The sequence below is a fragment of the Electrophorus electricus genome, chromosome 6 (genome assembly GCF_041902795.1).
Source record: "Electrophorus electricus isolate QZ-2024a chromosome 6, ASM4190279v1, whole genome shotgun sequence".
In the NCBI taxonomy this organism is placed as follows: Eukaryota; Metazoa; Chordata; class Actinopteri; order Gymnotiformes; family Gymnotidae; genus Electrophorus; species Electrophorus electricus.
In genome coordinates this window covers 23,417,201-23,443,347 of record NC_137502.1, presented here as the reverse complement: position 1 = coordinate 23,443,347, position 26,147 = coordinate 23,417,201, and the positions used below count along the sequence as shown (strand labels likewise).

Below are 26,147 nucleotides of genomic sequence, written 5' to 3'. Positions count from 1 at the left end.
TGCAAGGAAGGACTCTCTGGCATCCCTCATCCTACAGTGCGGTGGAAATGAACTGCAGACGGCTTCTGCTTTTTGCTGAACTCTGTAGTCTCCTCATGGGGTCAAGGGCCACTCAACCGCCCAGAGCAGAAGTTACGGTATCTGGCCAGTGCAGCTATGTATGCTATTTTCTCCTGACATGGCAGCCGAGACAAATTAGCACAACTCTCTTTATGCTATGGCACAACACAGAGGCTCGTATGCACCCCAGAGTCAGCGAATCCTGCCTTACTTATTTAATTTCAGAGACTTCACTGTGTGCAAGAATGTTTTTTTTTTCCCAACACATCTCATGGGACCCACAATAATAAAGTCTGGTAAAAAGAGAGATAGTATTACACATGGAAAAAACATAAAGAAGATCAAGGTGTGCTATATTTAGATACTGAAAAGTTCCTCCATGAATGGCTATGATGTGATCTGATTATGACAGATAAGGTCACTGATAATAAAAAGATAATGTAATCAATTAAAAATTATGTTAAGATCTAAGACATTGATCTCGTTTCAAGAGGATAATTATATATATATATATATATATATATATATATATATATATATATATATATATATATATATATATATATATATATATATATATGAGATAGAAGGATTAGAAGGAATTGACATCAAGACAAGGAATCTCGGAATCTCCTCATAATGCACAAAGGGTTTCCTCCCAAAGTCAACACTGAGACTGGACACTAAGCGGAAGGCTGGGGGCCGAGGGTTTGTGAGCACTATCCTGTGCTTAGTTAGCACCTCAGACAGCAGAAAGCCAAAGTGGATGGGAATGAGGAGGAACAGGAGGCATCATGGCAGGATCAACCCCTGTACGGTATGTGCCACTGAAAAATTGTAGAAGTGGCTGATATGGAGAAATCGTATCAATGGCTGGAAAAGGCTGGATTGAAAGACAGCAAGGAGGCAGTAATCATGGCAGTACAGGAATAAGCTCTGAATACAAGATCACTAGAGGCTGGGATCTACCACACCAGGAAGGACAACAGATGCAGGCTGTGCAAATATGCCCCTAAGACAATCCGGCACATAACAGTGGGATGCAAGATGCTAGCTGGCAGAGCGTACATGGAACAACATAACCAAGTGGCTGGCATGGTATACAGAATCATCGGGCTGGAAGTTCTGAGGTCAAAGTGGGATACACCCCAGAAGGGGGTGGAGAATGAGCAAGCTAAGATCCTGTGGGACTTCCAGATCCAGACTGATAAAATTGTAATGGCTAGCTAACTGGACTCAGTAGTAATAGACAAACAGCAGAAGAGGGACATATTGATAGAGGTAGAAAGGCAATAGTGGTTGCCATAGTAATTGGAGCACTAGGGGCTGTGACCTCTTAAACTGGGAGAGTGGCTCTAGCAGATCCCAGGAACAACACCTGAGATGTCTGTCCAGAAGGGTGCTGTCCTGGGAACAGCTAAGATACTACACTGGACCTTCAATCTCCCAGGCCTCTGGTAGAGAGCCCAAGCTTTCAGAACTGCAGCAATTCACAGTGGCACCCATTCCACTGGGTGTTGAATTTATTCTGTAGGAATCTTGGGCCATACAGATAGGATATATAGGATAGCTTCTTTCAGATGCCACAAATTAAATGGTGGTACTGACATGCTGTCATCCCAGAGAAGCTTTATAGGATTATGATCTGGGGACTGTGAAGTTCATGGAAGCAAGGAAAGCTCACTGTCCTGTTTCTGGAACCAATCTATGACCGTACAACGATTGTAGCATGGTCCATTGTTCTGCTGAAAGTGTACTTCTTCCACAGGGTAAATAGCTGCCATGAAGGGATGAACTTAATCTGCTGCAATGCTTTGGTAAGCCCTACTGAGAAATCATTCCTCACACAATTACTCCACCTCCACCAGCCTGAACTGTTGATACCTGACAACATAGGCTCATTGATTCATGTTCTTTGCGCCAAATTTAGACCTTCCCATCAGCATGCTGCAACAGATATCTGAATTCTGACTAGGCAATGTTTTTCCATGGCTCGGGGATTTAATTTTTGTGCTGTTTTGCCCACTGGAGTCTTACAATAGACAGCAATAGTAACGGCACTCACACTGCTTGTCTGCTGTTACAGCCCATTCGTGCTCAGGAACAATGAGTTGTGCATTCGGACACCTTACTTGGAGCAACAGCACTGTATACAGAGGCAGTTTTCTTGACTGTGCACTGCTTAGTTAGAACAAGTCTTGACATCCTCCTCTGACCCCTTTCGTCAACTGGTTGTTTACATCCACAGGATGCACTCTTGCTGGATGCCTTTACTCCATCACACTATTCTCGGTATACTCCTGACACCGCTAGATGAGAAAACCCCACAATGTTGGCAGTTTTTGAAATACTGGCCACAGCTAGTCTAGCACTGATGACCGTGCCTCATTCAGAGTGGCTCAGAACACCCAGTTTTCCCATTCTACTGTGGATTCAGGGAATTGTGTTCAACTGATTTTATGCTGCACTCTGGGGTCATGTACCTAATTCCCATACAGGGAAGCTCCAATCGTGAAATGGCTGGTGCCTCTAATAAAGTGAGCATTCATTGTGAGTGTGTGTGGGGGTGTCTAAAATATATATATATATATATATATATATATATATATATATATATATATATATATATATATATATATATATATATTCCTGTTTTCATATCTTTTTTTTTCTGACACTCAAGTTCAACTTCAAGTTTACCATGTACATTTATTTTCAATAAAAAGCTTGGCTGTGAGTTTTCTGAGCTGTGAATACTGTCACAACATACACAGCATAACAATCACAAACACCTATCACAGAATAGATCATAATTCAGACAATAACTAAAAGACAGTGATGGTAATACATACAAGCAGTAAACACAAGTGAAAACTAACTACTGCTAGAGAGTTGGTATATATAATTCAAAATATTCAAATAATTTTAAGCTGCACACTTCACTATTTATGCAATGTGTGTATTGCTTGTATTTGTGTATACTGTACATAAAGTGCAGAGTGTGCATTGTCAAGATGAGGCATGCCTGAAAAGTGCTAAAGGAAAGGAGCCGATATAAATGTAGTGTGCAAAGTATTGTCAAATGTGAATATAGGTACAGTTATAAGTAAACAAATATAGTTGCATAACAGCCAGTGCAGGGTATGTTTGTTGACAGATCATCATTTTGAGATCTAGGTTTAAGAAGGGGGTCATTTTTAAGGTGTGTTTATCTTGTTGAGTGACTGTACTGCTTATGGAAAGGAATTGTTCTGTGCTTACCCTCAAGCTGTCCAACAGAAGTAGGGTGAACTGGTTGTGGTGCAGACTGCTGGGATCTTTGATTCTCTTCTTAGCTCTCTCTACACCACCCGCCGTGAATATCTTAAAGACAAGTGAGAGCCCCTCCAACAGTTTGCTCAGCAGACTGCACCACGCTCTACTGTACAATGCCTTGCGGTCATAGCTGGCACTGTTTCCATACCAGGTTCTGTTTCCCATCAGGATGCTCTCACTGGCACTGTGGTAGAAACATTGGAGGATGCGAGAAGGCGGTTTACATTTCCTCAGTCTCCTAAAGTCAAGGCACTGTTGTGACTTCTTGACTATGGACTCAATATGGTGTGTTTATGCCAAGTCCTGAGAAAGGATGACACCAACGTACTTGAAGACACATACTCTCTCGACTTGGGTCCCGTGGATTGCTAAGGGCCTTGTAGTTTCTGTTCTCCTTCCTCCTAAAATCCACCACCAGGTCTTTGGTTTTGCTGATAATAACAGGTTCCATAACAGGTTATCACAGGTTATTAACCGGTTATTACTGTGGCACCAGTGTGTGAGGTTCTCCACTACCTTCATGCATGTCTACTGATCATTGTCGGTGATCAGTCCTAACACAGCAGTGTCACTGGCAAACTTCACAATGGTGGCGGAGCTACATGAGGAACTTGAGAGTAGACTAGACTAGAGAGAGTACAGCAGAGGACTCAGAACACTTCCTTGTGGTGCACATGTGTTTGGTGTGAGCATGTATGAGATGTGGCTTCCCACTCTCACTGACTATGCTCTGCTTGTCAGGACGCCGTAGATCCAACTGCTCAAGGAGGTATTCCCTGATATCAAGATGGCGCCGGTGAGGTCGGCTTCCATTGCGACTGCTCTGTCCACAGTTTGCACTTTTTTGCTCTTTTTTTGCTTTTTTTTGCTTTTTGTGCTATTTTCGCCATCTCTTTTCCCTCTAAAACCCTTCTCTCTGCACCACGATGCGCATCTTGTTTCTCTTGGTATACATAACACTCACCTCAAGCTGTCTCTAACCCCGCACCCAAGCTGACCGACGGAGATCCTGAGGGAGAACAAAGGACGCAACGGGAGGAAAAGGCCTTGAGGAAAGTGAGCCGGCGTCAGGCACAGGCTGAGGGCTCGGTCACACCGAGCTCCCTTACCAAGCGTCCTGCTAACCAATGTCCTGTCTGTGGACAACGAGCTCAATGAACTCTGGGCCAGGATAAAGTTCCAGAGGCACATTCAGAAGTGCAAGCTCCTCTGCTTCACCGAGTCGTGGCTGAACCCAGTGGTACTGAGCCAAGCCATCCAGCTGGCCGAGTTCTTCTTGGTTCACCGCATGGACAGGACGGCAAATTCGGGGAAGTCGAGAGGTGGTGGAGTGTGTGTGATGGTAAATAACAGTTGGTGTAATGATGTTCGCCTGCTCCTGCTCACCCAACCTGGAGCTGCTCACCCTCAAGTTTTGTCCTTTCTACCTTCCTCGTGAGTTCACCTCGGTCATCGTCAACACCGTGTACATTCCACCCCAGGCCAACATGGACACTGCACTGTGTGAAATTCATGAGGCTGTCACACAGTTTCAGGCACAACACCGGGACGCTGCACTTAACGTGGTTGGGGATTTCAACAGCGCTAACCTCAAGCATGCAGTGCCCAACCTTTATCAGCACATAACCTTCCCCACCAAGGAAAAGAGGACACTAGATCACTGCTACACCCCATACAAGGACAGTTACAAAGCACTGGCTCATCCACCGTTTGGTAAGTCAGACCACACCGCCATCTTACTCATCAAATTATAAACAAACATAAACAAACTTATTGGGAAACTGGTGGATGATACAATCCCAAGAGCCACCATCAAGACGCTTCCCAACCAGAAGCCATGGGTGGACAAAACCACCCGCGAGGCTCTGAACTCTTGCACTGCTGCCTACAACGCGGGTATCATCAGTGGGAACATGGACAAGTACAAATCTGCGGCATACGGAGTGCGCAGGGCAGTGTGAGAGGCAAAGCGGCGCTATGGGAGCAAACTAGATTCACAGTTCCAGCAGAGTCACTCTAGAACCCTGTAGCAGGGACTACAGAGGATCACGGATTACAAGAGCCCACCCCCACACTGATGAGCGCAGATGAGTCTCTGACGATTGAAGTAAATACATTCTTCGCTACGTTCGAGGCTGCACCTGGCAGCGCTAATGCTAACAGCATAAATAGTGCTATCAGTGCAGCCAAAAGCACATTCGCAGAGCCCACCATAGGCCAGCGCCCTCTCATCATCACGGAGAGTGACGTGAGAAGAGTGTTGAAAAGAATACCAGGAAGGCGGTGGGACCAGACGGCATTTGCTGTAGAGTCCTCAAAGCCTGCACAGACCAGCTAACCCTGGTATTCATCGACATCTTCAACCTCTCCCTGACACTCGGAATCGTCCCATCCTGCTTCAAGCGATCCACCATCATTCCTGTCCCAAGGAAACCTTGACCTTCCATCCTCAACGACTACCGCTCTTTTGCCCTCACATCAGTCATGATGGAGTGCTTTGAAAATATGGTCAGAGACTTCATCACCTCTTCACTGCCAGCCTCAATCGACCCACTGCAGTTTGCATACCGCCACAACCGCTCCACTGATGATGCAATTGCACATCTGCTTCACACCACACTGACGCACATGGACAAAGGGAGGTGAAATCATTTTAAAATGCTGTTCATCAACTACAGTTCAGCATTTAACACCATTGTCCCCTCTAGACTCACTACTAAGTTGGAGGATCTAGGACTGCATTCATACCTGTGTGACTGGATCTCCAACTTCCTAACAGACAGACCACAATCAGTACGGGTGGGCAACTGTGTCTCATCCACCCTCATCCTCAGCACTAGAGCTCCCCAGGGTTGTGTCCTAAGCCCCCTGCTCTACTCACTGTACACCTACGACTGCATGGCCACTTCCAGCTCTACCATCATTGTCAAGTTTGTGGATGATACCGTCGTCATGGGCCTGATCTCGGACTATGACAAGAAGGTCTACCTGGAGGAGATTAAACACCTGGAAAACTGGTGCCATGAAAATAATCTCCTCCTAAACGTCAGCAAGACAAAGGATCTGATTGTGGACTGTAGCAAGAAGCAGGAGCGGCACTACCAACCTATGAGGATCAACGGAACCACGATGGAGAGAGTATACAGTTTCAGGTACCTTGGAGTTCACATCTCGTAGGACCTGTCCTGGTCCTGCCACACCAACTTCCTGGCAAAGAAGGCTCGTCAACGTCTTTACCACCCCAGACGCCTAAGAGACTTCAGTCTGCCCTCCAAGGTGCTGCAGAACTTCTCAATAGTGCAGGTGTAGAGCATCCTCACAGGGAACTTCACAGCCTGGTTTGGGAACAGCACCAAGCAGGACAGACAAGCACTCCAGAGGGTGGTGCGTTCAGCAGACCGCATCACTCATATGGAACTTCCTGACCTGCAGACCATATATTACAAGCAGTGCCAGACCAAGGCCAGGAGGATTGTGAAGGACCCCACCCATCCCAACAATAGGCACTTCTCTCTGTTGAGGTCAGGGAAGCGCTTTCGCTCTCTGCAGACCAACACAGAGACTGAAGAGGAACTTCTTAACGCAGGCCATACGGGCCATGAATCAGGGCAACTGATGAACTGTGGGGACACAGAAAAAAGCATTTCACTGCAAGTCATATCATGTATGACTGACAAATAAACTTTGAACTTTGAACTTATTCAGTCCTAAGTCCATGAGTTTCGAGTTTCTTTTTGAGCATGAAGTGGTATATTGCATTGAGGTCAGAGCTGAAGTCAATGAAGGGGATTCTTAGATCATTTCTGTTTCTTGTCCAGATGAGATAGAGAAGATTGAAGGACATGTGATACGGCATCATCTGTCAGCATCTTCCATCTTGCTACTAGGCGTTGGATTGTCTCAGAGACTCCTGTGCACAAACTGCATCTTGGGACTTGTCTGGTGTGATACATCCCAACTTAGATCTATTGTTAGTGCTTGATCTTGTGCTGCTAAGATTAATGAGCCTGTACTGTCCTTCAGTCTTACCTTTTCCAGCCATTGGAAACTGTCTTATATCAGCCAGCTTTGCTGTAAGTGCTACATTTCCTGGATGGGCTTATCCAGACACGGCACCTCCTCTGCTTCAATGGTGACCACATCTCCATCTGTCTGTGGCACTCCCTCATCAGCTCATCCTTGGGGGTTTATATTTATCTTCTCTAGCCCAAAGGGCATCCCTACGTCCTTGATGTATGTCTGGATTAGGTGGATCAGTGAATTAATGTTCCTTTCTGTCTTGGCACAGCTTGATGTCATCCATGTACAGGAAGTGGCTAATAGTAGCTCTGCTCCTGAATCTGTACCTGTATCCCACTCTTATTGATGAGCTGAGAGGATTCAGGTCTATGGAGAACAGAAGGGGGACACTGCATCTCCTTGATACATCCCACACTTTTATAACATCCCAGGCAATTGTCTCCGAGTTGCCTTCTAATGTTGTATTTTGGTTAGTATTGTTGTAGTTTGGTTAGTAGGTTAGTCTGCCTGGTCTCAGAATTCTGATGGACAGCTCTATCTGTCAGGAGGTGCTGCTTTGAGCCTCTGATGTCATTACCAATCCCATTCTGAGTAATGCTCATGTACTTGCACACGTGCTCATTCAAGTTGATCGCAAGTAATTGATGTAGTGGAGCTTTAAGGAAGTGGAGAGGCAGGTTGTGGGTCTGTAATCGGATGGTGACTGGCCCTTGCTGGTGTCCTTCATGACCAGTGCTGTCCTGCTATGCAGTAACAAGTCCAGATGGAAGCCAGTAGTTAGCAGATGGTTCATTTGTTTCTGATGGTTGGCTATGTAAAGCTGTTAGTTTCTTTATCCAGTAGGCATGGATCATGTCAAGGCAAAGTTCTTCATATCTGTGACCCGCTCTTGGACATGTGCTGTTGTAATGCTGACTTGTTCTTTCACTACTGAGCACCAGTGTTATGCGATTATTCATTCATTCATATAGTCTTCCACTACTGTTCTTTCAGTTCAGATCTACACTCAGGGATAGAACCCAGGTCCTATCATTGGCGTTGCTGTTGGCTTGTAACTGAGTATACTTTAGAGGGTACTGTGGCGAATTCTTGTAACTGACAGCATACTTCAGATGGTACTTTGGCAAACAGGGCTCATTTCTCAAGATCAACTTAAATAACAGTGAGTATTCAGTGTAATACTTGCTCTACAGCATCTAAAGATGATCTTTGTTTTACGATGTTTGGATGATACCAAACCCAGGGCATTTATTCTTTTGGCTACTTTTTTTGTGTGTATATCTCTGCTGTCTAGCTGCCAGTGCTGTTCACCTTTGTTTAGCAGACTTCAGGGCCTCACTTATGGGCTGGCCATTGTATTTCCTCCACCATCATTATACCATTCTGGACCTCTTTCAGTTTGCTGACTTCCATTTGACTTATCTATATCTTAGTTTCCAGCCTTCGTTTCTAACAAGGACATCAGGTGTTTCTTATATTTTGTAGCCTAAGGTCTCAAGTATGACTACTGCAGCAGTAAATACCAATTTGTTTTTTTTTCAGGTGGTCTGTTGTCTTTGGTGGTTTCCATTGTGCTTATTGCTACCTGCATATTTTCTAGCATGCTGATCAATAGTAGCTTGCCACTAAGTTAGACCGGCAGTAGTGGATGACAGTAGTTATCTTAGGCATGATCATTTTCAGAATATCTGTAGCTGGGCCACATAATATGCCCACTATTAATCTGGTGGTCCAGGATTCCTTTTTCATTCTGATCATTCTGTCTCAGGCATTGTGTTTTGAGCAGTGGCATTTCCCCTTTACTTCATCCACCTCCATTTGTGATAGGATCGTTTGACAATGTTTGAGCACTGGGTAACTAGTCACTTGTCTGTGAGCGCAGATGAAAGCCTCCTTCTCATCTATTATTCTCTTCTCCTCATCCATAGTTCTCTCGTGTGCTTCATGTACAGAGCAAATATTAAATATTAAACTATACATACAGCCATCGTATCAACACAAATTTTGACAAAGCTCTACGTGCCATCAGTCATGCTGATTCTGAAGGAAAGGTTCTGCACGTATTGATTACGCCTTAGTTCCACACAAAATATTCTGTATTCTGTAATCTATAAGTTGTAATAGGACATGCACTAAACATAAACAAACTAAACAACTCCCGTGTCTATTCTGCCAAACGCCTTGCCTCTCAAGGATTATGGAGTCTGCAGCCAGAAGTGCGTCACAATAGGTGTGCCACTTCTCAACAGAGGAATCAATGCACCAGGGAAACACATTTGATCACCTTTTCAAAAGAGCGTGAAAAAGCACCCCTAGCCTTCACTTGCAAACAATTAAAGCTCTCTATGCTCAGGTATAAAAGGCCACACACTCCGTTCCACAGGCTCCACAAGGACAGAGCTGTTTTGTCACGCGCGACAGTGCTATTCAATTCCATCTCGATGGGAAGCGATTTCCTGCAGGTCCGAGCCAGACTAGCGGAACACAGCGTGGTGTGAGTTGAGCACCGCCAGGACTAAACAACGCGGTTTCGTTTCGCGCATTTGCCTCTCACCTTCTCCAGCGTTCTCCTCCTGGGGCTCAGCGTGAGTTTAAGCACGCCGCTTGACTCATTACATACGCTCGTGGGAACAGCTCATCGACCAACAGCCACGTCATGGATCTCCCCCGGCAGATGCCATCTAAGGGGTCTGTGCGACTCTCAAGCACATCTCTATTTATACATACTTCTCACACTCGTGCCTGCTATTTACACTACCTTTTGTAAACACCATTTTCAAGGACTGATCTTGCACTTTTTAATCACAAATGCTTCATGTTTATGACAAGCCACTTAATTCCACTAGTTTTTGTGCAGTTAAATGGGAGTCATACTGCAAAGCTCAAAATGTCCCTGACTGAAGGAAAGATGAACTAAAAACTAGGTGGGAAGTATTAAAACACATGTTAAGCAGTTAATATCGTGCTGTCTGCAAATAATTCATTTCCATAAACTAGTTTTTAATGCATCCATAATAATAATAATAATAAATTCACATGCATTTTGTGGCACATTGAAATGATTCTTCCAGGAAAAGAAAATACATTCAGGTAGAAGAGAGTACACGTTATGCGTTCATAAAAATGCACAGGTGTGAGTCAGAGCCTATGGACGTGGGGGCAGGCTTTTGGATGCACGTCTGTCACTCAACCATCTCCCTGATATTGCTATTTACTGAAACCGATATGGCCATATTCAGACGCACAGCACTGGTTCGAGGCTCTCTGATCTGATGAAGACTCAGGGAACCTCATTTTCCTCTTCCTCCTCGCTGACTTCCCCCTGACTCCATCAGTGAAGGGCTGAACAGCAGACTGTGCAAGGCTCCATCGAAGTAAACAAAGCCTTTTCCTCACAGCCAGACACCCGGCAGAGACACCGGGCAGAGGCTTCGACGAGCCCCCCCCCCCCCCCCCCCCCCCAAGCCTCTCTCAGACGCCATCTCTCTCTGTCCCCCCACCGAGCGAGCCTCCACCCTGCCTCCACCCTCCTATGGCCTTGATGCTGCATCCCGCTCTCTTGCTCCATGTCCTCCCTACGCCTCTCTTTCTTTTCACGCTCTCCGTGACGCTTTTCAGCCCCCTCTGCTGGCTTGATTGTACTGATGACCTCAATCAGAAGACAATTACCCAGCCGAAGGCAGGAGATAATTATCCCCCATCAGTGTGAGCACACCTGAATGGAGACAGCCACCTTTCTTCTATAGAGAGGTAAGAAAAGATACAGGAGTAAACCACTGGGAGGGAACTAAGCGATATTATGAGGAAGAGGGAGCAGGGGAATGTAAAACCACAATGTCAGTGGGACTAGTTAATAATAATAACATCATAATAATAATAATAACAATAATAACATAATAATAATAATAATAATAATAACAATAATGACATAATAATAACAATAATAATAATAATAATAATAATGACATAATAATAACAATAATAATAATAATAATAATAATAATAATAATAATAATAATAATAATATTCATTATAAAAAATAAGCTGTTTCAAACACTGAGGTTTTTATGGGAGCTACTCAGTATTTTCATACTGTTGGCATACAGCAAGTTTTGTTTCCACGTAAAAAAAAAAAATCGCTCTAACTTAATATCAACTATTTCAAGTTGGATGAAATTGCATATGGAGAGAGTTTGATGTTTGAAAAGGAAAGGGGATATGTCACAAATTTCCTGCAATTCTTGTTATCTAGTTACAGCCCATATTAATCTTACTGACATATTCAAGGAACAACTGTGGTATTCATTTTCAAATATGGAATTTCTCTGAAATAAAAAAAAAAAGAAGCAGAAATGCAGATGCGTCTGCAATCTGTCTGCTCCCCAAAACAGCAAACAATTACAATCAATTATCTTTAAATAACTACTAATTAAAACATGTAGTATAAACCTTTTAGCAAGTGTTGCCTAAAAACACTGTGAAAAGGGGCAACCGAATAAGTGATGACAAGTCTTTCAGAACTGATGGTGCATTAAAGCAGGAGACGACTAAAAAGGCTTTTGGACGTGTGTGAGCAGTTATGCAGTCTTGGACAGAGACTTGGAGAGACTTGGACAGTGGCAACAGTTATCCAACTCGCTTACGAAATGACATGGTATACCAGACAGGCAGACAATCAGAGCTGATAATCAAAGGCTGCGCTCTGGTTTGCATTGGGGCCTATACACATTCCCTTGAGTCTGCTTCTTAGCTTCCAAAATAAATTTAGGAAAGATATGTATAGATAGAAAAAAAAAAACTGAACTTGGCGTGCCAGTCTATAAAACTGTATATTTGGCTGGGATCTGACAAGCACCTTCAGATTCCATCAGTGCATGGCAGGGTTCCATTAGGAAGCATGATTAAAGCCTAATGGCACAGATCGATACTGTCCCCACTGCAAAGAGTGATGGAACGACACGGTCATTTACTCAATAAGAGGGTAATAGTGTTTGGGTGTACCTACTGCAGGAGGCCAGCAGTGCACAGTGGAGGGACTTTTACGGCCTTTGAAACTTAAAACAGTGGCAACACAGCACCCCCCCCCCCCCCCCAAAAAAAGAATTTTTTTTAAAAACCCATAAAATTAAAAAAATAACACGAAGTAAATTGTGGTGTACCATTCTTTAAAATATTCATATTTCGGTTCTTGGCTTGTAAGCGGAATAAATGAATTATAACAAGCTGATGTTAAGCAAAGGCTTTCTTAGTCCAGTGTAGTTTTCATAATTTACCCCAAAATATGGCTTCACACATACAAGTAACGTGGCCTACTGTGTGAATGCTGTGGCTAAACATGAATTCTGCAATTATACTGGGGGACAGACATTTTGATTTGGCTCAAAGTGGCATTCTATCAGATCTGTTAATGGAGCCACTGGCTCATCCTCAACCCTCCTGATTAATACCCCAGAGAGCCACAGGCCACAAAACAGCTTTCATTAACATATATAAAAAAAGGCATGGAAAATACTTTTTACAGCACGCTTCTTTCTGTATGTAAATTACAGAAGACTACAACTCCCAGGTGTGTAGATTGTTTAGTTTTGTCCTACTAGCAGATCACTTTCTGATGCAATACTATGACTTCTTATACTACTGGATCAGAAGTTAACCATGTAAACGCAGGTGGCAACCTGGACTACACATTATATAATAATGTATGGTCTGTTCAATAGCTGGGCCGCCTGAGGTTGGGTTTCCTTTTGAGTCTTGGCCATCTCAAGGTTTCTTCCTTAATTCTGCCCAAGGAGGTTTTCTTTACTTCTGGCGCCTCTGGCTTGCTCATTAGAGACCTGAACCCACACATTTGTACAGCTTTTTGTGACAACCTGTGTTGTAAAAAGTGCTTTATAAATAAATTTGACTTACAGCTTCAGGGTATAGTTCGCGCACAGTCTAGGTATAGTTCGTGTTGGAAAGTAACAGCAACGATCTGAAATATTTACTAGTTAGCATGAATCCCGATTCCAAATTCAGAAAAAAATTATTACACTGTTATAACTTTTTGGAAAGTGTGTCAATGGAAGGTGTATTTCCATAAAGCAGAGAGAAAAAAAAGTGCCAATTCCTTGTCACATATCAGCTCTGTCAGGCTTGATGTGAGAGTCACACTGACAAAACAGCTGTTAAATTCCAGAGTCAAAAGAGAAACAGGGATCTCACACACACACACTATTGGCAGCTAAATGAGTTTTTAATTATAAACAATTTCAGCAGAAAGCTAGGTTGTTTCTGCCCAGAAAAATCCCTCCCAGGCAGAAGCAGGCAGCTCCCAGCAAATATCCGAGGTGTAGGGGACTAAACCGACCTGAGACTCAGGCAGCGGGGGAGGGTGGAGGGAGTGAGCATGGGGGCGTGGGGGGGATCTCTTGTGCTACCGGGGCCCTGTGGGAATTGGAGAGTGCACATTAAAAATGATTAATGTCTCCCTCTAGCCACCACAGTGCCTCCTGTCTTCAGAGTCAGGAAGAGGAATGGACCAGAGGAAACAGAGCCCCCCTAATCTCACCACGCTCGGAGGCAAGAAGATACTGTTAAAACACACTGCGCCATCGCTGGTAATGTACAAATAAGTTTGTAAGGAGTGTCCTGAGGGAGCCTGGGAATGTTTGTCTACATTTGGAAGGCAGGGCGGTTACACTCTCATGCTATGACTTTAATTGAATAACACAGTGTAATATACAGTAGCCACTGGAGGAAAAGTCTTCGTGGTCAGAGTTTAAGCAATTTGTAAGCAGCAAAGGCAAAGCCGGAGATGACAAAAGAGAAGTGTCACTTCTGACATCCAGCAGCTAAAAATAGCCACAATTAACCACTGGCTGAGGACGGATGACTGAAAAATGTCATTCCCTTTTGATGACGACCTAATGACTACAACTTATCCGCAGCAGGGAAGCACAAGATTACGGCATGACACATGGCGACCGTCAACGTTGCGAGCTTCGGCACACACTGCATATTCATTAGTGTTAACATCAATGTAGCGTGTGACGTTTGACTGCCAGCTCTGAACAATTTATCAGAACTATTAATGCCATTATCATTGCAGTAATTACATTCCATAATCATAACAATTACCGTCTATAGCAATGCCATCAATAATTCGCATCTCACTGGCGTGACCGTGACACCAAGCATTTTGAGGGGGGTAGAAAAAAGGTCTACGACGCTGAATTAAGGGTGACTTTCTGACCGATGAATATTGGAGTTTTTTCCCTCTTTTTTCTATACATACCTAAGCCATTAAGAAGGCCCCGAATATCGGACCCTGGCACGAGAAACGTGGTGAAAGCGAAGGAGGCGGTCAAGGAAGGAGCTTCATTTTCTGGGCCCCAGAGAGATGCGGCATGCAAGTGTGCGGAGCTGAAAGCGAGCGGCATAGGGAAGAGGGGGAGAGCGGCAGACGCTGGACCTCGGAGGGACCGCAGCGCCTTCAGCCTTCCTGCATGCGCGCTGCACGCACAAGAATGAAGGCACCCGCTAGCAACACAGCTGATTTGTACTGCGATAGCGCACTGCTACCAGGGCAGTTGCTATTGTTTGACAACCAGTGAAATACTGTATGTGTGTGTGTGTGTGTGTGTGTGTGTGTGTGTGTGTATATATATATATATATATATATATATATATATATATATATATATATATATATATATATATATATATATATATATATAGGGATTTAAGCAAGACATGATGTTTGAATTCAATATATCGCTGTCTGCATCGGCTGTGGCTCTAAATAAGGTGTGGCAGCTATTGTAATAGCTGAGCATAGATAACAAGACGATAGCTTGGAGATAATTATGATAAGGCAATTGTTCTTTGATCATTTCAAAAAGGCTAACACAGTGTCTTTGCCACCTGTTGAAAACGAGTCTGTCTATTACGTTGTGTTACACATAATCACAGATGCGCTCTGAAGTGAGAAAACAACGTAGCATCTTATACGCCACATGGAATCGCTATTTTCACAGCCTTAAGAGACACAGCCAAATGTCCTTAGCACTTTCGAAGCAAAATATAAGGCTGTTAATCTCTGCGGAACAATAGCTGCATTGACATTGTGAAGGGTCCACACTGAGGAGACGGTTGCCCACACACCCAGTGAGTCATGGAGAACTTGATCTGGATGCCACGTTGGATCAACCAAACATCAACAAGACATGTGATGAAATCAGGGTGTTGGAGGTGTTAGAAGCAATGTGCAGATGAAGCATGGCCTTCCCCACGTAGGATACGCAGCCACAAAACATCGGCAGCAGCCAACGGCAATAACAGTATAAATCCCAGCTACACGGCCAAATGCTGATGTAAGCAGCAGATAGAATACAATCTAATCTCCCACTGTGCTCCTTTATATGTAACAAACAGCTTTCAGATTAAATGTTGTCTCATGGAGTTAAAATGCTAAATTTAAGAAACATTTGTTTAATCAAGTCCTTATGATTTTGGATTTGCCTTAAATAATCGTTACTCATCTCCGCAAATGCACCCTACCTTTCTAGTTGAGAATTTGTATGGGGGTTTGTGACCTGCCCAGTTCTGAACAAAACCATAAATATTTCTGCCCAGCAGAAATGCTAAAGCATGACAGCTGTTGAAGCTCGTCTTGGAGAGTGCTGATGCACCAGTGGAACAGCTCCATTCTGGGCTAATCGGAATAATATGTAGCTTGGCTGTCCCCCAAAATTGCATTGTTCCCTCAACATCAAAGTTCTTGAGCTGAAGTTGATCTCCAGCAGGACCCGTTACACGTTAGGAGATAAGGCAACCTGCAGCACCTCACATGAGCAAATGTCAGACGTGGCCTGCACAAACAGATTACAGGGCAGTCATTACTGCATCAGTGCTGATAGGCACTTGTGGACATTCAGGCATTTGTGCGCATTCAGCAAGAGAGCTCTTCCTCAGGTCGCACCTGTGCTCTGCAGTACTAGCACGCTGCAGCAGGTCTCTGCCAAAGACAAACTTCTCATATAAATTTCCCTAAACAATAATTTAAGACAATGATGCCTCAATTGTTTTAGTTTGAACTAATAAAAAAAAAAAGCTTCTTTTTTAAAAAGGTGTCACATTTGAACTAAAATGAGGTAAAACAGGCCCCAAAATGGGAGATGAATGTCAAGTTTAAAATAATAAATGATGATGTATGATAATACAGTCTCCTCAGCAGGGGGCACGTTTCTCTGATCAGTGACATGAATGGCAGGTCAAAGCCCAACATGTCCCTGTGCTGCTCTGGTTTCTCGAGCCATTAAGATGATGAGCTCACAACCTGACAGATTGAAGAGTCTCTGCCCACACTGTAAAAAAAAAATAAAAATAAAAATAAAATCCACATTTTATCAACAAAACTAGTATAAACCCCCCACTAGAGTTACTAATGACTCCAAGAAGTCACTCAGCTTTAGCCCTTTAGTGTCTTGTACCCAATTACTGTAGTTGTCGCACTAAGAACATTTCTTGCTGTGTTGGGAACTGGGGGCATTTCCTTTAGTGTTGCAGCTGCAGGGTAATTTCCTGTAGTGTGGGGCACCAGGGTCATTTCCTGTAGTGTGGGTCACCGGGGACTTTTCCTGTAGTGTGGGGCACCAGGGTCATTTCCTGTAGTGTGGGGCACCGGGGTCATTTCCTGTAGTGTGGGGCACCGGGGTCAATTCCTGTAGTGTTGGGCACCGGGGTCAATTCCTGTAGTGTTGGGCACCGGGGTCAATTCCTGTAGTATGTGGCACAAGGAATCAGTGGGGCAGGTGGCAGCTTCCATCAGTTCTGCTCTGTCTGAATCACTCCGCTCTTTCCCATGGTAATTGATTTCTTTCTGGTCCCATCGAAGAGATCCAGAGCTGGAGCAAAGCGCAATATGCTGCCTCGCCTCACCCACTGTGGAGCAATAAAAGGCCTTTTGGCTCCTCAGACGGGGGGTTTGGGGGGGGTAAAAAAAAGAAAAAAGAAAGTGGCATTGCTGAAACTGAAGACTGGCTCCAGCTTAAACTTTATCCTGCTGGGGGGGGATCTATAAAGTGCCTACAAGGCTGGTTGGAGCTCTTGTGGCCATGCCAGGCTCCTCCATCTTGAGGTAACCCAACACTGTCACTGGGTATGCTGGAATGAAAAAAGGTTTTACTCCTATTAGCTGAGACCGAAGACGTCCCCACTCGCTCACTCTTCAGCCTCAGCATCATGTAACCGATTATAGCACTGGCTTCAGGCTAGTTTTTATCTCGATCTAAGTCAAGCAGACTTCAACGCAAAATCCCTAAAACTCTTACCACAGGAGCAGCACAATTATGTTTCCGAAAAGGCTTGAGGGAGCAAAGTGGACCTAAATGCATCAGGTAGAACTATGTAGTAGTAAGTCTGTTTTCGATCGGACTCCACGTGTGCTTTCTGAGGATTCGGCGGGAAGCTGGTAAGATGAAGAATTCAGGACCTTTCTGCCTCACTCGGGCACTGGAGACAAGAATTCACCTGTGCAGCCTGGGAACAGGTCTGGGCTATTGATTTCACTTCAAGCTGACAGAAAAAATGATGAAGAGCATTAGAACTATAGACCCCCTCGACAATGTGTATGTACTACCAATTTAAAAAAAATAAAAAAATTAAAAAAGGAAAAAAAAATATCCTCACACAGTCTACATCATCCAGTGTTCACTTACGTTCCTCACAACCTTGGCCGCAATTACCTGACGATGGGTCGAAGTTCAAAAGTTAGCGAATGAATGATTTACACCACAAAACTATGGCACACTGACCAAGGTTGCCATAAGAAACAGTGCAACAGTATCTACTCACAGCCCTTTTAACAAAGTTGTCCAGCTGGGACATGATGACAAATTGCCAAATCATGTGATGGCTGGAATCCCCTTCTCTGTCACTTCAGCCGCCTGCTCTAGAAAAACAGCCACAGAGAAGAGCAAACACGTAAAGTCCCATAAAGCCCGGTGTCGTTCCCTGCCTGGGAGTGGTCCAGAGAGTGCTGCACAAATTGTAACGCAATCATCGGATTTGGAACATGGATATTGTTACAACAACATAATCTCGCTTACTTTGTCTCTGTCTGTCCGTCTGTCTCCAAACACGAGCTCTCATTTTGACTCTCGCATACAAAGGAGATAAAAAGTTCATCTAGGATTCATCCGTTGCGGACAACAAATCTATTTGTGGTGTTATCTTAATCAGTGCACACGACTGTGCTGGTGCAGTCTGATGCTCTCTGCAGGATGTTGTTAATTAGACACCACACTGTGCTGCAAATTCAGATAGGAGAGAGAGAGAGAGAAAAAAACCCACCCGAGCCAAACATGACTGAGACAGGCTGCCATACAAACACTACAATTAATGTGTCGTCTCAGCCAGAGAGACGACGCAGCACGCTTCTTTCTGATTAGGCACTGCAAAATTAAGAACCTAACGGTGCATTGGGTTTTGAGGACTTGGTTCCTGTTACAGGAGAACAAAAGCATTTATCTAAATACATAAAACAAGAACATGACCCTTTATAAGGGACAAATTATGCATTCGCTGATCCTGAATCTGAATCGGAGACTGATTCTGTTGTGTGATGATGCATCTTTCTGGTTTTATAGCAGAGCCTGTTGTGTCCTGGTACCACGGCCGGAGAGTTAACGTCAAGAATTCTTTGGGCGCAGTGTACCAGAAAATGATACTGGACTGTGTTCTGCTATCTGACACGCAGCGCCTGTGCCTCGGGTCCAGCCGAACCTTTATTTGTTGACGTCTGCGCCTCTTAAATCATTGTTGCAGCCCTCTACCTTCTGAGAATAACGTGGCGGAAAAGGCACTGGATACGCCGAAACTCCGGTATTGCCGATTTGGCTGGCACACGGCCTTCCGCCTGTTGCACTGGTGGTGTCTCTCAGCTCAGCTCACCCTCTGGAAACCCCCCCCCCCCCCAAAAAAAAAGCACCAAGAGCGATCCGGAGGCGAAACGTGCATCTCGAGCGCAGGGGATGTAAATGCGGAAGCACAAGGCAAAATGCACAGGGCTGCAGTTAAATGGCAGGACAGGCAGGAGTGCTTTAATTCCTGCTGCAGGTTTTCCGGGTGCCCTATATCGTGCCGTCATTAAAGGACACTTCGGGGGCTCGTGAAGGAGAGGCCTCAGCTTTGCTTTAGACGAGCAGTGCAATCATTTGTTACAATTAAACTATCAGGCCCCTTCTAATCAAAACACACCCCAGAACAGCTCTTAGCATCAATCATTGACAGCCACAAATGAAGAGGTCATGGCGGTCTGGCTCTCTGCTCGTCTTGCGTGGGACCTATACGAGCTGTTGGCTTTTTCCTCATTCATCATTTTCACTCGCTGTCGCTGGACGGGGCTCCAGGCCAATTAAAGGTGGCGATTACTTCAGTCGCACCCTGTCTGCCATTAGCTCGCGTGTTTGTCGGAATAAAGACTCAGTGCTCCCGACAGGGATTATCCCCAGAGAGTTTCCTCCAATCAGTGAGGAGTCAAAGGGTTGAGAGGAGACGACAGCAGCAATAACCGTGTGAGCCGTGTTTAAGTAAACAGGCTTGGGTAAGCATTACTGAAAGGGTGTACTATTTTTTTTTTTTAAATAATACGAAGAATGTTGCTTTTTCCTGTTATTTTCCTATTCAACTTCCAGCCAAGTTGTTCTTTCCTATTCAGCTTACTATGATCACTGCTAAATTTTAGTCAGAACCGAGTTCGAGTTGTGCATTTCATTGACAGAGATATGAATGGGTTTTAGAGACTGGCAGAAAAAGCACAGTATGGGTGAACCGAAGAGCTGCGCCCACGCTCCGAGGCACTTCTGAACAAATCAAAACTCTGAACACCTCCTCATTCATGGAGCACTAGGAAATACGTACTTCTGCACCTCTCATAGCTTATGTGCCAGTGCAACCATTTCAACAGAGCCCAGCCATATGGATATCTAGATTTGTGCTTTGCGAAGCAAAATTCTATGACTGCGATGACATTTCTCTTTTCCGCTTTAGTGTCTGTATTAATTACCATCATATGAATGAGGGCTTGTTGATTTTCATTTGTAAGGGTGGTAAAATTCACTCAAAGAGTGAATGGAATTCCAAGTCTGGAGCAACATCGACAAGGGTGCGTCATGAATTTGAAAATGGAAGAATCTAGACTCTTGGGACCTTGCCAACTTAACATGCGCAAATTGAAGCACCGCACGTCACAGTATGTGAGAGTCATATATCCTTCTCTATGATTAAAAGTGCATGGGTTTGTATTTCCCATGAGGTTCAGGCAAGCGAACGTGCCCTTTAAAGAGATAGCCTAGTCCTGGCAAATTAAAGTGGACCTGGAGTTCCTTCATCTTCCACGTTCAAGAAACCCTCATGCTTGATTTCATTAGGGAGGCTTAACTGCTCGTTGGCTTCTGGTGCAGAGTGTAAAGTAATAGCACAGAGTTCTGTGTGTCTAATGTGCATTTTGTATGCTCTGATGCTCATTACTTTTCTATTTTTCAAGAAACCATAAGCAATAATTAACTGGAACCTTGCATACACCAAAAATTTTTTTATTTGATTTTGCATGGAGAAAACCCAACTTGAGGAGAAGAGCTTGAGGAGGACGAGTAAATGACGCGCTTTGTAAATGCTCTAGGATTTTAGGGAAAACTTAAATACATGTACAATGACAATGAAATGCATCTAGAATGATTTAATGCAGATGGTTTTACAATATTTACAAAGCATTTGAAAAAAGCACGCTATTAGATGTGGTAAAATACTATAATAAATAAGCTACTTGTCAAATATGGATAAATTAATAAAACCAATTGGAGCTCTGTGATTTTATATATATATATATATATATATAAACACACACACACACACCGTGTTTTCAGTCATCTGCTCCACATTTTAAAAATGAAAAGACTGTCACTTTCTAACACCAAGATAAGGTCAAATTCACTTTTTGTAGAAGATAAATAGACAGAACAAGGGACAAAAACACTAGCCTTCATGTATTACTTAAATAAATAACTAGTGTGTGTGTGTGTGTGTGTGTGTGTGTGTGTGTGTGTGTGTATGTATATATATATATATATATATATATATATATATATATATATATATATAAATGACTGACAGTTCAGTGAACATCTCATGCTGTTACAGTGTCCAGCCCCCCAGTCTGAGTGTTGGTATAATAAAGAACAGGCTGCCTTTTGTGGGACAGATGGACACGTGCAGCCTGCAGTGAAGGGTATCACACAAATGTTTGGTCAGTAAAGGGATTAGGGAGACATTCCATAAGAGAGCAGGGGAATCCAGTAAACACAACGCCAAGCACAAAAGCATTTAGTGAAAGTCCGGGGATTTTAAGGTCAGCCAATTTAATTGTTTTCCCCCTCTGGTTTCTAACGCCAAGTTTAGTGGGGGTTTCTATTCCTAGTGGGGCAACGATGAGGTTGTGTGTTAGGGAAATGTTAAACATAAATGAAAAAGACACCGATAGCCGGTGAATGCTATTCTCTCTGAAGCCATGGCACACGTATGCTGCACAAGGAACAAATGCACAGTAATTAATTTTGTATTCTTAAGGTTCTTAACACTGTCAGTTTTGTATGACACATACAAAGGGCTAAACAAAAATAGGAACAGAAACCTATTTTTTGATAGTGCTTTTAAAAGCATAAATCACAGTGCCCTTAGGGCAGAATGAAGGACATATTCTTTACAGTGTATGCTAATGCCTTTCTTCTAACTTCCAGCCAGACTTGTGTGTACACGTGTGTACACGATTGAAACACTCAGCATTAGGCGTTAGAATCCCCTCAGTTAGTCCATAACTTGTTCAAATGAGGAAGCTGCCGACACTGGCCACACAGCCAAAGGCTCAACACGGATTCTAGTGCTGCACTCGGGCAAGGGCGCAGTGGGCGGAGGCTCTCTGGGACATTTGCTTGACGTGTATTTTTAAAGAAGTGTCAAGTTTTGTGAGGTACAGAAGCGAGGAGACAACCCAAGCTATGACCCCTCCTGCAGACAGCTGGAATTGCTTGCGATTATCTGATAGGTCAGCCACAAAACCGAGGGACAGTGCCCCCCCACACACACACACATTATAGATGAATACATTTGCTTGGATGACTTCATACCAGTATGGTATACCATCAGCTCAGTTCAATAATAGAAGAAGCTCTGAAGTGATGGATGGCATTCTTTGCGCCGAGCAACGGCTTAATATGAACTGCCGGTAACCGACTTAACTGAGGTATGCTAAATAATTCAGGTCTGTGTCTTAGGCGGCCCATAAAGCCATGCACTTGGGTGTTCAAATGCTGCGGCTGAATTAGAAGCCCAGACGCAAAGTGATCTCCTTTTTTTATGGAAGAGGGTGTAACTCTTGATCCGATTGTCTGGGAAATCCCTGTAGCTTATCTGTATTCTACTCCTGATCCGACATTCTCCGGATTATTTGTATTCCAATCCTGATCTGCTATTCTCTGTAATGTCTGCAATCTACTCCTGTTCAGATGTTCCCCAGATTATTTGTAGTCCACTCCTGATCATCTGATCTTTGGATTATCAGTATTCCACTACTGATCAGATGTTCCCTGCATTTCAGTAGTATTTTTAAGGTACCTGACTTCCAGGAAAAAAAAGAAAAAAAGAAAAAGTCTTCTGGCATAGCCTAGTAGCAGTGATTCTCTGACTGGAGACAGACAGAAGACAGAAGACAGCCCAGCACTGGCCAAACTAAAGATGCATTCAAACTACTCTCCCCTGACTTGTTAACAGCTGAAATTCAAAATACCAAATCATACAAAGTTAGGCAGAAAGTGACACCCTCTTAAAAGTGAGAGGCACTGAAAGTACTAGGCAACTTTCCTGGCCACAGACTGAACACTTGCAGGAAAAAAAAAAAATTGTTTAGATACACTGCAGCTTTGTATTACATCCACTGGTTTTACACTTCCATAGTAAACAGTTTAAATGACGACATCATACCACATGTAAGGAAACACCGTATATAAGAAATAAGGAAATATTAGGCCACTCTAAACACACAACAAACAATAAAACATGTATGGGATTCTGAGATGCTGTACATTTATTCTGCCATCTGTTCTGTAAAAAGAATACGTTTGCCGCTTTTAACACGCGCCGAGTATCATAAGCAAGCATCTGAGATGTGATCGATTTGTCACAGATTTCTTCCTGGATTTGTGTGTAATGAGGCTTATCACCGCAGAAACATAGAGATGATTTATTTGTTAATTTACTAAGATTCACTCCAGTGTAACCTTAAAAACTCGCCGTTGTGAGGTGTGAGCCGTTGGAGACAACAACAACAACAACAACAACAACAACAACAACAACAACAACTGCAGTACCAGCTCTCCTGCCAAAAACACCCACGGCGCTTCAAACGAACAGTTATGGCGCGAATCTCCGCCTCACGCCGAGACACTCCGCCAGCGCGCCTGGCTCGGGCGCTTAAACTCCAGTCAGCGCGAGAATGGCTCCGCTTTAACGGCTCAGCGATGATGCGCGCGAGGGGGGGGCGAGCTCGTTTCTGTCGGCTAAAGCCGGCTCAATTAACACGTGCTGCAGCGGCGGAATCGGCGCCCGAGCAGGAGAACGCCCACGCACGATCACACTCCTCTGCAGACTGCTCTCTATGAGAACGCAAAATGTGACAGGGACAGAGAGCATGTCTTACTCGATGCAACCGCTAAATGATCGAATTAAAAATAGAAGAGTAGGTATATATGAGCTCATTTAGCTCAGCTTTAAGAAAGGAGTCAAGAACGCTGATACTATTTCACCATGCATATCACACAGACTAAACTCGCACTGATGTAATATTATTGACAATGACAGTAACACAATTAAAACATAAGCGGATGGCTATTTGATACTGAACACTACATATTCGGTTCCGTTCTCAATCTATAAATGACAATCTGTCCACATATCATGTGATATTTGACCTTGTAGAAACACACAGTGACTGAACTGCAGAAAACGACACTTAAGGAAGGAAAGTCAAATGGTTGGCTGTGCAGGCTGTAAGGATCTGCACAGTGACAGTCCAGTACACGGGATCTGAAATTAAACAAAGCCATGAAAGAAGTGCAAATTGGGAGACCCGGGTCAAGCAGACTTTCACGTATACTGGGTATCGCAGCTTTCCTACAACTTAATCATAAATAGAACTGTCATGCTAAGTCCTTGTTTGCAAATACATTTGCAATCAGTGGCTGACCTGCGGGGCTCTGGACGTGGCCACGGAAGCCCACTCTGATTCTGCCGTTTTTAACTCTAGGTAGCATTAGCTGGTGCACCATTCAGGGTGTTTTCCTTTCGCCTCAGTGGGTTCAGGTCAGGTGACTGACTCAGGCCAGTCAAAGCCGTTCCTCTTTCTGGCCCTGAAAAGCCCTGCTGTTGCCGCAGGAGTGCATTCCGGGCCGCTGTCCTGCTGCAGGGGAAGCATGGAGCGGTGAGTACTGAGGCGTGTGCCTGGAGCCGAGCAGTTAAGAGGCTTTTGTGCACGTCAGAATTCATCCCACTGCAGCGTGCAGTCACCTCATCAACAGGGACAAGTGAGCCGCTTCCACAGGCTGCCGCGCAGGCTGGAGCCGCCATGGCTCACAGACAAGGCAGCACCCACCACAGTTGCTTATTCTTCCTCTGTGCTTCCCCTTTCCCATCTGGTACAGGCTTTTCTGTCATCTGCCGATAGGAGTCCATTTTGGATCTCCATGGGGTTCTTGGTGGTCTTTCCCACCAGTCGTCTACATTTGGTGATGAAGCCCTTTAAGGCCTTGCCGGTGTACTTTCCTCTTTGTGGTGGTCTTTGACACATTCCTCAGTTATCCACTACTTTGGTCTTCCTGTGTCCTGCTGTGTCGTTCGCTATTGGCTAGTGCAGAGGAGCTATATATGGTCTGGGTCTGTGATTGATTTAATTGGATTTGCCAGCCTGGTGATGGCCTGATTTACTGACACTTCTTTGGTCATCATGTTGACAGCAGCAGAAAAATCGACATGTCAAATGTCACATGTAGATTCAGCACTAGGGCTTTTATTATCTCCCTTTGACATGAACTAAATTTGCAACAACAAACAACACAACCACCTTTGGACCATGAAATTGAGAGGCTATGAGCAATAAAAGCAAAACAACAACAACAACAACAACAACACAGTAACCACACTCATACACATTTCACCTGACGCTGACAGACATAAGCTCGAATTAAAGCAGACTTCAGCTTTGTACCTAATGTTTGTGAACACAAAGCCAGTAGCAGTGTCCTCCACTCCACATCAAACAAAAACTAATGTTTACTGAAATGCAGCAATTGATTTTTGAAACATTTTTCTCTGGGTCATTAAATTGTTGCTTGCACATATCAGTCATGTTGTGACGCTCCTCTTCCTAATTTAGGCAAACGCGCTAATTAACATCCAAAAGTAATGACTTTGATGAATGAACTGTAACGATCTTCAAGGTTGAGAAATGGAGTGGTCTGCTAGGGTACGTGAGCTGAGAAGGGTGTCAAAAGACAGAGGATGGTTTTTTAACCATTCATCTATCATCTATGCATCCATGTCTGGTCACTAAAGAACCACTGCTTTGTATTCTGCATTCCTGTAAAAACAACATCATTCTATAGCACAAAATCAATTATCCATATGAAAAAGTTACACATGTGAAGTCATCTACTTTTTAGAAG

General features: G+C 43.9%; 1 protein-coding gene across 4 annotated transcripts in view; it reads right to left on the bottom strand.

The window, feature by feature from the left end:
* cntn5 (contactin 5) overlaps window positions 1–26,147 on the bottom strand; it is a 149,845-nt gene that overhangs the window by 108,621 nt on the left and 15,077 nt on the right. Inside the window, exon 1 of one of the 4 annotated variants that reach the window (XM_081716019.1) lies at window positions 3,322–3,439. The exons of the other annotated variants lie outside the window; for them this stretch is intronic. The gene's annotated coding sequence lies outside the window, so the exon portion shown is untranslated. Of the gene's footprint in view, window positions 1–3,321; window positions 3,440–26,147 lie in introns of those variants that run through there. 4 annotated transcript variants of the gene reach the window in all.